This window comes from Giraffa tippelskirchi, chromosome 1 (genome assembly GCF_054371585.1).
Source record: "Giraffa tippelskirchi isolate mGirTip1 chromosome 1, T2T-mGirTip1v1.2.pri, whole genome shotgun sequence".
Lineage (NCBI taxonomy): Eukaryota > Metazoa > Chordata > Mammalia > Artiodactyla > Giraffidae > Giraffa > Giraffa tippelskirchi.
This window is the reverse complement of record NC_137275.1, coordinates 211,100,428-211,115,936: the sequence shown is the minus strand read 5'-3', so window position 1 is coordinate 211,115,936 and position 15,509 is coordinate 211,100,428. Positions and strand designations below refer to the sequence as shown.

At 40.5% G+C, this 15,509-nt stretch overlaps 1 long non-coding RNA gene across 2 annotated transcripts in view; it reads left to right on the top strand.

Annotated features, from left to right (window-relative positions):
• The window catches only part of LOC145520061 (uncharacterized), a 200,538-nt gene that overhangs the window by 126,860 nt on the left and 58,169 nt on the right, over positions 1 to 15,509 (top strand). For both annotated transcript variants that reach the window (XR_014064194.1, XR_014064195.1), the window contains exon 4: positions 12,149 to 12,256. This is a non-coding gene — a long non-coding RNA (uncharacterized LOC145520061). The remainder of the gene's footprint in view (positions 1 to 12,148; positions 12,257 to 15,509) is intronic.

Below are 15,509 nucleotides of genomic sequence, written 5' to 3'. Positions count from 1 at the left end.
TGGCAGAAAGCAAAGAGGAATTAAAAAACCTCTCCATCAGGGTGAAGGAGGAAAGTGAAAAAGCCAACTTAACACCAAATATTAAAAAAACTAGGATCATGGCATCTGGCCCCATTACTTCATGGAAAATAGAAAGGGAAAAGGTGGAAGCAGTGACAGATTTCCTCTTCTTGGACTCTAAAATCACTGCGGATCGTGACTGCAGCCATGAAATCAGAACTCAATTGCCTTTTTGAAGAAAAGCTATGACAAACCTAGACAGTGTGTTGAAAAGCGGAGACATCACTCTGCCAACAAAGGTCCATATCATCAAGGCTATATTCTTCCCAGTGGTCACGTATGGTTGTGAGAGCTGGATCATAAAGAGGGCAGAGCACCAAAGAATTGATGCCTTTGAATTGTGATGCTAGAGAAGACTCCTGAGAGTCCCTTGGACAGCAAAGAGATCAAACCAGTCAATCTTGAGGGAAATCAACCCCAGATACTCAATGGAAGGACTAATGTTGAAGCTGAATTGCGAATATTTTGGTCATTGATGTAAACATTTGACTCATTAGAAAAGTCCCTGATGCTGGAAAAGATTGAGGGCAGAAGGAGAAGAGGGCATTAGAGTTTGAGATGGCTGGATGTCATCACTGATGTAATGGACATGACCTTGGGCAAACTCAAGGAGATAGTGAGGAATAGGGAGGCCAGGCATACTGTAGTCCACAGATCACAAAAAGACGGACACAACTGGGCAACCGAACAGTAACAACTCTTTTCATAAGGTTGCCATTTGTATGGGCTGTTATATAAACTCATTTTATTTTACTATTATTTACAATAATATATTATGCTGCTAAGTCGCTTCAGTCGTGTCCGACTCTGTGTGACCCCATAGATGGCAGCCCACCAGGCTCCCCCATCCCTGGGATTCTCCAGGCAAGAACACTGGAGTGGGTTGCCATTTCCTTCTCCAATGCATGAAAGTGAAAGTGAAGTTGCTCAGTCGTGTCTGACTCTTCGCAACCCCATGGACTGCAGCCTACCAGGCTCCTCCATCCATGGGATTTTCCAGGCAAGAGTACTGGAGTGGGGTGCCATTGCCTTCTCCGATATATATATTATGAGCATTTCCCATTTATATTAATTTTATTTATGAGCATGAGTTTTGATGATATTATGGTATTCTATAATAAAGATCTATCATTGTTTTGAAGAAATTCTAAGGTTGATATCTTTATGCATAAATGTTTGTTTTTCTTTTTATTTACTTAGAATAAATACCCAGAAGTGAAATTACTAAACTTAGTTTAAAGATTTTCATTACTATTGAAAATTTTCTTTCCATAAATGTTGTAACAACTTACATTTCACACCAGCAGTGTTTGAGGGTAGCTATTTCCTCACACCATTGTTGACACTAAGCAGCATTTTTTTTCCTTAACTCATCCAATAAAAAAAGATATAGATTGTTTGAGTTTGTATGTCTTTGATTTTAAAATGACTTAGTATCTTAAACATTTTATTAACTATTTGGAGGTTTCTATATGTGTGAACTGTCTATTGTTGTTCTTTGCCTATTTTTGCACTGGGGCATTGGCTTCTTTCCTTATTGTTTTACAAAAGTTCTTTATATTTTAAGAAGCATATCCTTTTGCCATCTATCTTGCATATGTTTCTCCCATTTATCAGTTAGTCATCTATTGCTGTGAGAGCCATATAATATGGGGAGTACAAATAAAGACACCAGAGTTGGATTTTCTGGATTCATAGCACAACTCTGAAATTATTTAATATCTCTGTTCATCTCTTTCCTTATTTCTCAATTTGGATAACAGTGTTATCTTCCTGATATGTCAATACTTGGAGTGGCGCCTGGCATATAATGTGTATATGCCAATTAATACTAACTAGTTTTATCAATTACAAATTTATTTTCAAATACTGTGTTTTATATTGTACTGATTTCATAGCTGTCTTTTATCTTTTTTTGTGGGGGTGTGGACAAGGATGGTGGAAGAATCAAAAGAAGGATAAAGTGTATGAGTCAATTCTATTAGCACTTTGTGTCAGCTTTGTAAAGAACAAATAATACTTCTCCAATTCCAGGTTTGATTTCCACCCAAAATAAATGTAGGTGCGTAGAAAAAAGGTACCTTGATAGACTTGGAATGTGCTGATCATCAAACAGGTGGGCTCTTGCAGCTATTTAATTGTTCTGTTTTAAATGACAGATGATGTTCCAGTGGCCTTTTCCTATGAAGATGTCAGGACATCCCATAGGTCTTTAATTTAAGCTTCATCCTTTCCATCCAGGAAGTAATCCAAGTAGGGCTCTCTTGTTTAAAGGGGAAGAAAACGACAGGCATAGTGGGAGATTTATTCATGAAGGAGCTGCCAGTGAGCCATCCACCCCAGAAGAACATAGAATAATTTGGCTTGAGACCGGAGACCCCACCAGCCGAAAATAAAACAAATTGTGTTCCAAATCTGATCTGGAAATGAGAAGTTAAGAGCCTCCAATTTGAAAATAATCGCATCCGCTCTATCTTCATCCTCCAAGTGAGGACTCTCTTCCATTTTAGTTAGTGTGAAATGTTCCTTTTATTTCTCTTCTCCAAGTCTTGACATCACTAAAAATAAGTGACTCAATTATACTTGTGCATAAACAGCTGGAAAACTACCAAAAATCTTCCCCAGCTCTAAACGGTGTAAAACAGAGACACCAGAAGTGGGAGGGAGAAAAAAAGGAAACAAAAGTGAAGCGCGCAAGAGAATTTTAAAAATAAAAAGTTGCACAAAAGAAGGTCCCAGGGAAGAGCTGTGGAGTGTTAATTCCATGTCTTGGTTCCCGGTAGCATGCTGCAGTCCATAAACCTCTGGGTCCACGAAGCAAACCAGGTGGAAAAAAGGATCAGGAAGCTTTATAAACACCTTGCAAATCAATGTGCCCAGCCAAGACACATTGCAACGCTCATCCTGGGAAAATGTTGGCAGACGCCTCCGGTCCGATGCCCCAAGGATCTTGGGGGCCTCATCTACAACTTGAGGACTAATGGGAAAAATGGAAACAGAATCCTGGCTGGCCAGCCAGCCCCAAAATACAACCACAAACCCCCATCAGTTTCCAAAGACTGGTCTTTTGTGGTAGCTCTTAGCTCAGAAGGCACAATTACAAAAATGAAATGTTCCAAACGTCCTATACACCCACAGCATTCTTTCATTTACTGTCTTGGGTGGAAGAATATACTTTGTCTCCTAGTGTCCTCTTGCCAGGAAAGAAAAGCAGGTTTGCCCAGCAGAAAACCTGATCGTCTTTATTCCTTCCTCTCTGTTACTTGGGAGAGGAAGGGAAAGGTCAGATCAGCTGTGCAGCTCGGCCACATCACCCTGTGTTGAGCTGTGTGTTATCTATATGCTTTCAGGGGAGAACCTCACTGGAGATGAAAGTAGGTCACCAGGCGGTGAAAGGGGCAGGAGACTTGACCGAGAATAATGAGACGCAAGAGTTGGGTTAAACCCAGGGCCTGGAGCCCTCAGTGCTTCCTCTACAAAGTTGGCCAGAGAGGAAAAGGCGAGTGTTTCTCTGGGTGACCTCTCTCTCCTTCTCCCGCTGTCTCTGCCCCTGTTCTGCTCTCGTTTCAATCAGTAAATGAAGTGTCTGTGGGAGCGCAGGAATCTGTGAAGGGACCCGCAAGGGCAGTGGCAGAGAGCTTTCCTCTCTTTCCACACAAAGACAGGCCAAAGGGGAATGGTTTAAATTGCTTCCAGCAGGATTTAGGTTCGCAGGAGGAAAATCTCTCTGAGTACGATGAGCCTCTGGAATGCATTACTAAGGGAGGCAATGGAATCCACTTCAGAGATCTCCGAGGACGCCTTGGAATGCTAATCTTTCCTTAATGGCTAATATTTTGATGTAATCAGAGGCGGAGGCATGGATGAGCTTTTAAGTCCCTTTCACTCCTGAGATTTGAGTCTGTGCTGGCAGGAAGATGAAATATCAATTGTCCTGTGACATCTTTAGTATCCAAACCCGGCTTCATGTAGATCGCCTGAGGCTCCTTGGGCATCTGCTCCCCGACTGGTGATCAGGTTTGGGACTTGAGTGTATAGATCTGGTGGAGGGGGGGGGGCGGGGACTGGGAAGAAAAGAATCACATTGAAAACAACAGGAGTAAAAGGACCAGCAAGGGAGTTGGAGCCAAAATTTTTAGGAAGTGCTCAAATTTGAGTGAGGGAAATGACAATAATCTATCAAATATTGTAAGGAGTAGGAACCTTGCCAGAACTGGAAAGCAGAGCCAAGGCTCCCACGCTGGGTAGAAGGAAGATGAAAAGGGAGAATATTAAGAACAGGATTCTTAACTTATGGGACCCCTGAGATGCCCACGCTCACCACAGGTGTGTCAGAGGAGTTGAGGAGGGAGTAAATGAATGAATGAAAAAATGTATTAAAAATGCGATATTAACCATAGGTAACATTCAGAAATTTACAAATGAATCGAAGAATGGCTTCAAAGAGATCTTTATAATAATGTATCACTAGTTCAGTTCAGTTGCTCAGTTGTGTCCAACTCTTTGCGACCCCATGGACTGCAGCACGCCACGCCTCCCTGTCCATCACCAACTCCTGGAGTTTACCCAAACTCATGTCCATTGAGTTGATGATGCCATCTAACCATCTCATCCTCTGTCATCCCCTTCTCCTCCTGCCTTTAATCTTTCCCAGCATCAGGGGCTTTTCAAATGAGTCAGTAGCCCCTTTTAATTTCTTGGGCGAAAACTAGTGAATATGGATTTGGGGGTAAACTTGTGTTTGCTCCTAGAGGGGCTTCACGTGGGTAAATGAGGGCCATATGTTTGAGAGTTAAGGCCTGGCTCTCAGTGAAGATCTCATAGATGGATCTAACTGGCAAGACAAGCAGGTGAGTCCATCTGGTCCCTGGGAGGTCCGTAGCTTAGTACTAAGATGTGCTTATTGGTGCACCTGCATTGTGAGAATACTTATCTGTGCAGAGAGTCAGCACCTTTCTTCCTCCAAAGCAATTTTGTTGTATAAGAGTGCTCATTTCTACTGATTACTTTTGTAGAAACAACCTGTATGTTTACACAATGGGAGTTTGGGTTAGCCAACATATTGCTTTCCAGTTTTTTTTTTTTTTAAACACTTTGCCCTTCCTTTGTTATTTTTTAATTTATTTTTTTATGGAAGGATAATTGCTTTACAGAATTTTGTTTGTTTCTGGCAAACCTCAACATGAATCAGCCATAGGTATACATATACCCCCTCCTTTTTGAACTTCCCTCCCATCTCCCTCCCCATCCCGCCCCTCTAGGTTGATACAGAGCCCCTGTTTAAGTTTCCTGAGCCATACAGCAAATTCCTGTTGGCTATCTATCTTGCATATGGTAATGTAAGTTTCCATGTTACTCTTTCCATACATCTCACCCTTTCCTCCCTTCTCCCCATGTCCATAAGTCAATTCTCTATGTCTGTTTCTCCATTGCTGCCCTGTGAATAAATTCTTCAGTACCATTTTTCTATATTCCATATATGTACATTATAATACGATATTTATCTTTCTCTTTCTGACTCACTTCACTTTGTATAATAGGTTCTAGGTTCATCCACCTCATCAGAACTGACTCAAAGGCATTCCTTTTTATGGCTGAGTAATATTCCATTATGTACCACAACTTCTTTATCCATTCATCTGTCGATGGACATCTAGGTTGCTTCCATGTTCTAGCTATTGTAAATAGTGCTGCAATGAACAATGGGATACATGTGTCTTTTTCAACCCTGGTTTCCTCAGGTATATGCCAAGGAGTAGGATTGTTGGGTCATATGGTGGTTTTATTCCTAGTTTTTTAAGGAATCTCCATACCATCTTCTATAGTGGCTGTATCAATTTACATTCCCACCAACAGTGCAAGAGCGTTCCCTTTTCTCCAGACCCTCTCCAGCATTTATTGTTTGTAGATTTTTTTGATGATGTCCATTCTGACTGGTGTGAGGTGATATCTCATTGTGTTTTTGATTTGCATTTCTCTAGTAATGAGCAATGTTGAGCATCTTTTCATGTGTTTGCTAGCGATCTGTATGTCTTCTTTGGAGAAATGTCTATTTAGGTCTTTTTCCCAATTTTTGATTGGGTTGTTTGTTTTTCTAGCATTAAATTGTATGAGCTGCTCGTACATTTTGGAAATTAATCCTTTGTCAGTTTCATTTGCTATTATTTTTTCCCATTCTGAGGGTTGTCTTTTCACCTTGATTATAGTTTCCTTTGCTGTGCAAAAGCTTTTAAGTTTAATCAGGTCCTACTTGTTTACTTTTTTTTCCCCCCCATTACTGTAGGAGGTGGGTCACAGAGGATCTTGCTTTGATTTATGTCATCGAGTGTTCTGCCTATGTTTTCCTCTAAGAGTTTTATGGTTTCTGGTCTTACATTTAGGTCTTTAGTCCATTTTGAGTTTATCTTTGTGTATGGTGTTAGGAAGTGTTTTAATTTCATTCTTTTACATGTAGTTGTCCAGTTTTCCCAGCACCATTTATTGAAGAGGCTGTCTTTGCCCCATTGTATATTCTTGCCTCCTTTGTCAAAAATAAGGTACCCCCCCAAAAAAAAGAATAAGGTACCCATAGGTGCATGGGTTTATTTCTGGGCTTTCCATCTTGTTCCATTGGTCTATATTTCTGGTTTTGTGCCAGTTCCATGCTGTTTTGATGACTGTGGCTTTGTGGTATAATATGAAGTCAGGAAGGTTGATTCCTGCAGCTCCATTCTTCTTTCTCAAAACTGCTTTGGCTATTCGGGGTCTTTTGTGTTTCCATATGAATTGTGAAATTTTTTGTTCTAGTTCTGTGAAAAATGCTATTGATAATTTGATGGGGATCACATTGAATCCATAGATTGCATTTGGTAGTATAGCCATTTTCACAATATTGATTCTTCCTACCCAGGAACATGGACCATCTCTCCATCTGTTTATGTCATCTTTGATTTCTTTCATCAGTGTCTTATAATTTTCTGGGTACAGTTCTTTTTTCTCCATAGGTAAGTTTATTCCTAGATATTTAATTCTTTTTGTTGCAATGGTGATTGGAATTGATTCCTTAATTTCTCTTTCTGATTTTTCATTGTTAGTATATAGAAATGCAAGCGATTTCTGTATACTGATTTTGTATCCTGCAACCTTGCTAAATTTACTGACTAGCTCTAGTAATTTTCTGATACTCTCTTTAGGGTTTTCTATGTACAGTATCATGTCATCTGCAAACAGTGAGAGCTTTACTTCTTTTCCGATCTGGATTCTTTTTATATCTTTTTCTTCTCTGATCTCTGTAGCTCGGACTTCCAGAACTATGTTGAATAACAGTGGCGAAAGTGGACACCCTTGTCTTGTTCCTGATCTTAGGGGGAATGCTCTCAGCTTTTCACCATTGAGAATAATGTTTGCTGTAGGTTTATCATATATGGCCTGTACTGTGTTGAGGTAGGTTCCTTCTGTGCCCATTTTTTGAAGAGTTTTAGTCATAAATGGGTGCTGAATTTTGTCAGAGGCTTTTTCAGCATCCATTGAGATTATTATTTGGTTTTTATCTTTCACTTTGTTAATATGATGTAGCACATTGATTGATTTGCATATATTGAAGAATCCTTGCATTCCTGGAATAAACCCAACTTGATCATGGTGTATGAGCAGTTCATCAGTGATATTGGCCTGTAGTTTTCTTTTTTGTGTGTTGTCTTTGTCTGGTTTTGGTATCAGGGTGATGGTGGCCTTGTAGAATGAATTTGGAAGTGTTCCTTCCTCTGCAATTTTTTCAAAGAGTTTTAGAAGGATAGGCATTCAGTTCAGTTCAGTTGCTCAGTCAGGTCAGACTCTTTGCAAACCCATGGACTTCAGTATGCCAGGCTTCCCTGTCCATCACCAACTCCTGGAGCCTACTCAAACCCATGTCCATTTTATTGGTGATGCCATCCAACCATCTCATCCTCTATCGTCCCCCTCTCCTCCTGCTTTCAATCTTTTCCAGCATCAGAGTCTTTTCAAATGAATCAGTTCTTCGCGTCAGCTGGCCAAAGTATTGCAGTTTCAGCTTCAGCATCAGTCCTTCCAATGAATATTCAGGACTGATTTCCTTTAGGATGGACTGGTTGGATCTCCTTGCTGTCCAAGGGACTCTCAAGAGTCTTCTCCAACACCACAGTTCAAAAGCATCAATTCTTTAGCGCCCAGCTTTCTTTATAGTCCAACTCTCACATCCATACATGACTACTGGAAAAACCATAGCTTTGACTAGATGGACCTTTGTTGGTAAAGTAGTGTCTCTGCTTTTTAATGTGCTGTCTAGATTGGTCATAGCTTTTCTTCCAAGGAGCAAGCGTTTTTTAATTTCATGGTCACCATATGCAGTGATTTTGACATTAGCTCTTCCCTAAATGTTTGATAGAATTCTCCTGTGAAGCCATCTGGCCCTGGGCTTTGGTTTTTTGGGAGATTTTTGATCACAGCTTCAATTTCATTGCTTGTAATTGTGTTGTTCATAATTTCTATTTCTTCCTGGTTGAGTCTTGGAAGATTGAACTTTTCTAAGAACCTGTCCATTTCTTCCAGGTTATCCATTTTATTGCCATATAGCTGTTCATAATAGTCTCTTATAATCCTTTGTATTTCTTCATTGTCTGTTGTAACCTCTCCTTTTTCATTTCTAATTTTGTTGATTCGATTCTTCTCTCTTTTTTCCTTGATGAGTCTGGCTAAAGGTTTGTCAATTTTGTTTATCTTCTCAAAGAACCAGCTTTTAGTTTTATTAATCTTTACTATTGTTTCTTTCATTTTTTTTTTCATTTCTTTCTGTTTGGATCTTTATGATTTCTTTCTTTCTACTAATTTTGGGGGTTTTTTGTTCTTCGTTTTCCAGTTGTTTTCGGTGTAAAGTTAGGTTATCTATTCGATGTTTTTCTTGTTTCTTGAGGTAGGATTGTATTGCTATAAACTTCCCTCTTGGGACTGCTTTTGCTGCATCCCATAGGTTTTGAGTTGTCATATTTTCATTGTCATTTGTTTCTAGAAATTTTTGATTTCTCTTTTTATTTCTTCAGTAACCTGTTGTTTATTTAGAAATGTGTTGTTTAATCTCCGTGTGTTTGTATTTCTTATAGCATTTTCTTGTAATTGATATCTAGTCTTATAGCCTTGTGTTCAGAGAATATGCTTGATATGATTTCAATTTTCTTAAATTTACTGAGGTTTGATTTTTAACCTAAGATGTGGTCTATCCTGGAGAATGTTTCATGTGCACTTGAGAAGGTGTATTCTTCTGCGTTTAGATGGAATGTCCTGAAGATATCAATGAGATCCATCTCAACTAATGTATCATTTAAGACTTGTGTTTCCTTATTAATTTTCTGTTTTGATGATCTGTCCATTGGTGTTAGTGTGGTGTTAAAGTCTCCTGCTATTATTATGTTACTGTCAGTTTCTCCTTTTATGTCTGTTCCTATTGCCATTTTCTTAATTGTTTGGGGTTGATTTTGTAGATCTTTTTTCTTCTTTTGTATTTCTTAACTATATAAGTCCGTTTAACATTTGTTGTAAAGCTGGTTTGGTGGTACTGAATTCTCTTAACTTTTGCTTGTCTGGAAAGCTTTTTATTTATCCATCAATTTTGAATGAGATCCTTGCCGGGTACAGTAATCTTGGTTGTAGATTTTTCCCTTTCAGTACTTTATGTCCTGCCATTCCCTTCTGGCATGCAGAGTTTCTGCTGAAAGATCAGCTGTTAAGTGTATGGGGTTTCCCTAGTATGTTACTTGTTTCTTCTCCCTTGCTGCTTTTAATATTCTTTCTCTGTGTTTAGTCTTTGTTAGTTTGATTAGTATATGTCTTGACGTGTTTCTCCTTGGGTTTATCCTATATGGGATTCTTTACGTCTCTTGGACTTGACTGACTATTTCCTTTTCCATGTTGGGGAAGTTTTCAACTATAATCTCTTCAAAAATTTTCTCACACCCTTTCTTTTTCTCTTCTTCTTCTGGGGCTCCTATAATTCGAATGTTGGTGCATTTAATATTGTTCCAGAGGTCTCTGAGACTATCCTCAGTTCTTTTCATTCTTTTTACTTTATTCTGCTCTTCAGAAATTATTTCCACCATTTTCTCCTTCAGCTCACTGATTCATTCTTCTGCTTCAGATATTCTGCTATTGATTCCTTCTAGAGTGTTTTTAATTTCAGTAATTGTGTTGTTTGTCTCTGTATGTTTATTCTTTCATTCTTCTAGGTCCTTGTTAATTGATTCTTGTATTTTCTCCATTTTGCTTTCAAGGTTTTTGATCATTTTTACTATCATTAATCTGTATTCTTTTTTCAGAGAGTTTGCCTATTTCCTCTGCATTTATTTGGACTTCTGTGTTTCTAGCTTGTTCCTTCGTTTGTGTAGTATTTCTTTGCCTTTTCATTATTTTTTTTTTAAACTTATTTTGAGGTCTTAAGTTTGAGGTCTTTAACTCATTTGAGATCTCCTTTTCCCAGGCTTCAAGGCTGAATTCTTTCTTTCTTTTGGTTTCTGCCCCCCTAAGGTTGGTCCAGTGGTTTGTGTAAGCTTCTTATCAGGTGAGATTTGTGCTGAAGTTTTGTTTGTTTGTTTGTTTTCCTCTGATGGGCAAGGCTGAGTGAGGTGGTAATCCTGTCTGCTGCTGATTGGGTTTGTATTTTTGTTTTGTTTGTTGTTTAAATGAGGTGTCCTGTAAAGGGTGCTACTGGTGGTTGGGTGATGCTGGGTCTTGTATTCCGTGGTTTCCTTTGTGTGAGTTCTCACTATTTGATACCCCTAGGGTTAGTCTTGGATCTTGGAGTCAGTGCTCCCACTCCAAAGGCTCAGGGCTTGATCTCTGTGCAGTCTGGATGCAAGCACACCCTACAGATGATCTCCTCCATGGCAGTGTGGTTTCCAAACAGAATTTGCTCATAGGTTCACTGGATGGGTCATTTCAGCAGCTCCTGGTCACTGGAAAGTCCCATGGGCAGAGGAGGCTGGCGGGCTATAGTCTATGGGGTCACAAAAGAGTTGGATATGCCTTAGCGACTGAGCACAGTAGATGGAACAAATTAAGATGATGTCATATTGGATTACGATGGGTCCTAAATCCCATGAGTGGTGTTTGAAAAATTCAGAAGACTTCCAGTTCTGCGGCTTTCAAGCTATTTTGACCACATCTTCTAGTAAAAAATATAATTTGCATTATGACTACAGTAGGCTGAATAATGCCACTCCCTCCAAAGACATTTGAATCCTAACTTCCAGAACCTATGAATGTCACTCTGGCCCCTTAGGTCTAGGTCACGTGGGTCTCCTCCTCTTGAGGGGGGTACTCAAAAACTCATGGTCTGCAGAATACTCAGGACAGCAAGGGGCAAGGGAGAAGGCCACCTTACTTTTTCTGGACTCAGGAGCCCTGAGGGACCAGTTCTGCACATACTCTGAGGCTAGGAGGCACACCCTCTATTATTATATTTAAATTGAGTTGTTTTAATTGAAGCATAGTTGATGTACAATATCATGTTCATTTCAGATGTACAACATAGTGATTCAATATTTTTATAGCATATACTCCACATAACATTATTATGTGATATTGGCTATTTTCCCTATGTTGTATATTACTTCTTTGTATCATTTACTTTATGCCTTGTAGTTTATAACTCTTAATTCCTTCCCCCTATTGTGCCTTTGCCCCATCCCTTTCCCCACTTCCGGTTTGTGAGTTTTTGAGTTAATAAGCAAAGAGAGGTGGTTAGCCACTTTTTCCCTTGTATTTCACAGTGACATTCATGCAAAATTGTCCTTGTTCCATGAACTAGGCTGAGGAAAGGGGAGCTGAGGATGAATAAGATAGGGTTCCTGCTGTCAAAGCAATCTATTCAGGAATAGCCATTTGCTTGCTTCAGGCTTCAGTGTGGTGGAATCCAGGCAGAGAGGACAGAGGGAATGAAGCCACTGATGATGAGCAGCATGAGTCCTGGCATCCCACTTTGTTTGACTAAGACACTGATGTAATGAGGGAATGTAGTTGATGGAGGTTAGCAGAAGTCAGAACCCTTGGAGAGAGTTAGTTAATATTAATACACCATACCATTTGCTTTCTTTCCCCACAGGCAGACTTTTAACTGGAATATTTGAAACCCCATCATTCTCTAAGAAGAAGAACTAGCTATGTAAAACCAGTTTGAGACCACAGCAGCCAAGGAGCTTGAAGACACTACGTAAGTATTTAAACTTGGGCTTTTTTCCTTGATGCCTCTCATCAGAACGACTTTAAAAATTTTTTAGCTGTGTTGGGTCTTAGTTGCAGCATGCAGGATTTTTAGTTCTGGTATGTGAAATCTTAGTTGCGGCATGTGGGATCTAGTTCCCTTACCAGGGATCTCACCCGGGCCCCTGGCATTGGGAGCGTGGAGTCTTAGCCTCTGGACCGCCAGGTCCTCAGAAAGGCTTTAAAGCAAGAGGCTCTGTGATTTTTCTTCTCCTTGGGAATGGGTGGAGTGACATTATGGTTGAACGGCAGGGATGATGTTAATGACCCAGGGCTGGGAGTTGTTGAACTAGTGGTAATTGTCTGAATCCCACCACTGACATTTCTAGGAAGGAATTTTGGCCCTAATGATTTTGGCTGCAAAAAGTTGGTAAGATAACCTTCTCTTCCCCCTTCCCATTTTCAGCTCCTCTGGGGAAGAGGAAAACCCCAGACACCAGCTTTCTGGTAACACAAGAAGCTTCCCATAACAGTGTACTATAAATTATAATGAGCACGACCCTTCTCTTTCTCTTCCTCTTTGTTTCGCTCCCTGAGCAATATTGTAAGAGTCTACACAATCTCATGAGGGACTTGGCTGGCAATCAGTGGAAGAGACTGTTTCTTTGGCAGCAGCTCCAAGTGACTAGACTAGACTAATGTATTCTTTTTTGCTTAGTTTCAGTGAAATCATATTGTGGTTCTATGCAGCTGAGGGGCTGGAGGAAGAAACCTAGGCGTAGAGAAAGTTAAGGCACAAACTGCCAAAGCCACTCAGCTAGTATTATTTCACCCATGTTAAGTCACGGGGCCAGACTCAAGAAGCAGAGTTGCTGTCCCCTTGGGATGTGGTCTCTGGGCAGAAGGTGAGATCCAGGGTCTCTGGTTGACCCAGAGGCAGCTGGGGCTGTGATGAGTGTCTCCAGAGATAAAATATTCTCTGTAGTACATCCCTCATTAATGCCACCTTTTGTCTCTCAAAATCTGACTCTGTTGGGACTGGAGGATACACTTTGCACAAACACCCTTGGAAACAAAGACCACCCAGCAATTTGCTCAAGTGAACTTCTTTGTGAAAGCCATTTTTGCCTATCTTGGACTCATCTCCAGTGCATGAGAGGGAAAAGTGAAAGTGAAGTCGCTCAGTCGTGTCTGACTCTTAGCGACCCCATGGACTGCAGCCTACTAGGCTCCTCCGTCCATGGGATTTTCCAAGCAAGAGTACTGGAGTGGGGTGCCATTACCTTCTCTGACATAAGAAATGAGTTTTCTTAATTCCAACACTCGCTACCCATGTGATCTAGGGCACGTTATTAGCTTTTCTGCTCCCCAGTCTCTGATTTGTAACATAACAGGATAGGGGGATATGAGTGATCTCCACGTTCCCTTGTTGCTCCCTTAGAAAGAGCCAATGAAAGCAAGTCTTATTTTCTGGAAGGTGCGTTATTAGCTGATGGAAATATTTCCCCCACCTCCTGAAAACCAAATAAATACACAGACTTTTATCAAAACTTAATTGAGGTTTCTAATCATGCTCTTAAATTTTCTTTTGTAGAAAGTGAAACAAATTCAAGCCAAATGTATTCTCATGTGAAAGAAGTCAAGCTTAGTAAATTGTAGTGAGAGGGGCCAGCCTGGGTGGGTCCCCTTCAGAGGCTGTACCACATCCACAGATACTGCAAGACAGTTCAGTCTAGCATAAAAGCAAAGCTCACACCGTGTGCATGTCTGGCTCTAACGGCCTCTTGAAAGCTTTTTTGCCTGCTCCACGTACTACGCAGTTCATTAAGAGGATAGCTTCCACCCATATCCACAGTTTTAGCTCTCAACTGCCTCCTCTGGATTGTTCATTGACGCCATTTTGTTGTTGCTCCATCCTGCTACTAACCTTGGTGTTTATTCTTTTGTTTCTCTACTTGCTTTGCCCTTTGGACTTGATGGTAGGTATTGTGGTCCCAACTGAGTTTCCTTCCATAAGACTTTATTTCACCCAGATAGTCTGCTTTAGGCCTCCTTGACTGAACCTGGCCTTGATCTCTCCCCATGTGAACCATGGACATGACACCAGTTTTAGTTGACTTCCTTGAGCAGCTCCTGAACATGGTCACACATAATAGGTAAATGAAGTGCAAATAGTTAGAATTAAGAGTCTAAGAAGATTTTAACAAAGTTTATGATGGATGAGCAGAGAACATAAAGCAGGTGATACTCCAAGAACCAAGGTATATACTGGCAATCAAGGATGAACAGTAGGGACCCAGCTACTGAACCGGAGTTCAGGGTTTCGGGTCTAGTTCACCATGGTTGTGATGGTGACGGTTCAAACGGAATCAGCTTTCTCATGGCTCCAAAGATCTTGCAGGTCTATAATAGTGATACCTTTTAGAAAACCTTAACACATAAGCATTTTTACTTATTGATCCATAATAATTACATTTCAAGTAAGGAATTCTAGCAATGGTGAGGTATTCTGCAGATAATCTGCAATCTCTGAAGACACAATCATGACAGTCAGTCTGGCTTGGTACCTCCTGGGGCTCTGCTCCTTTTACCTTGCTTTGCACTGCAGGTGGCAAGTCTTAACTCACCTGGTCCAAATACAAGTCTAAGTCAGTTGGTCCATATTAAACTAGGTCTTAGAAATTGTGATGCTTTCAGGCTTTCTGGACCAGGTCATCAACATGCAGTCAAGGTCTCCTCTTGTGAAACAGCCAATAGGAGGGTTGTCATTGAGGGAAGTGAGTTGTGCTATAGGTGAGAGTTGGACAGCATGGTGGCATGGGGGAGTGGGGAAGGAGTCTAGTGCATGAGCCAGGAATGAGTTAGGGGAGATGGCACTTGTTGGGAACTCAAAAAGTATTAGGGAATTAATACATGAATAAACTATTGTTTCCAATTTCTCCCAGACTTAGCATGTAGGATTAAGGCTAAGGATTCAGACTGACATGTCCAGTTACGACTGAACCGTCCACAGAGGTGATTCACCATTGAGTCCTGTGAATCCTACTTTTATCTCTAACTCCAGTTCTAGTTGATCTTTGGGGGCAGGTTGGATTGTGGGGAAGGAGAGGTGTGAGGAGGCAGAGTTACCCTGGGTAGGGCTTTGCAGGGCAATGTTTTTCAGAGCCAGTGTATTTCTGGCAAAAAGTATTACTTTCTAGAAAAGTGTCTATTTGCAATGTTGATCTAATACAACATTAACTTCTGAAACATTTGCACTCATT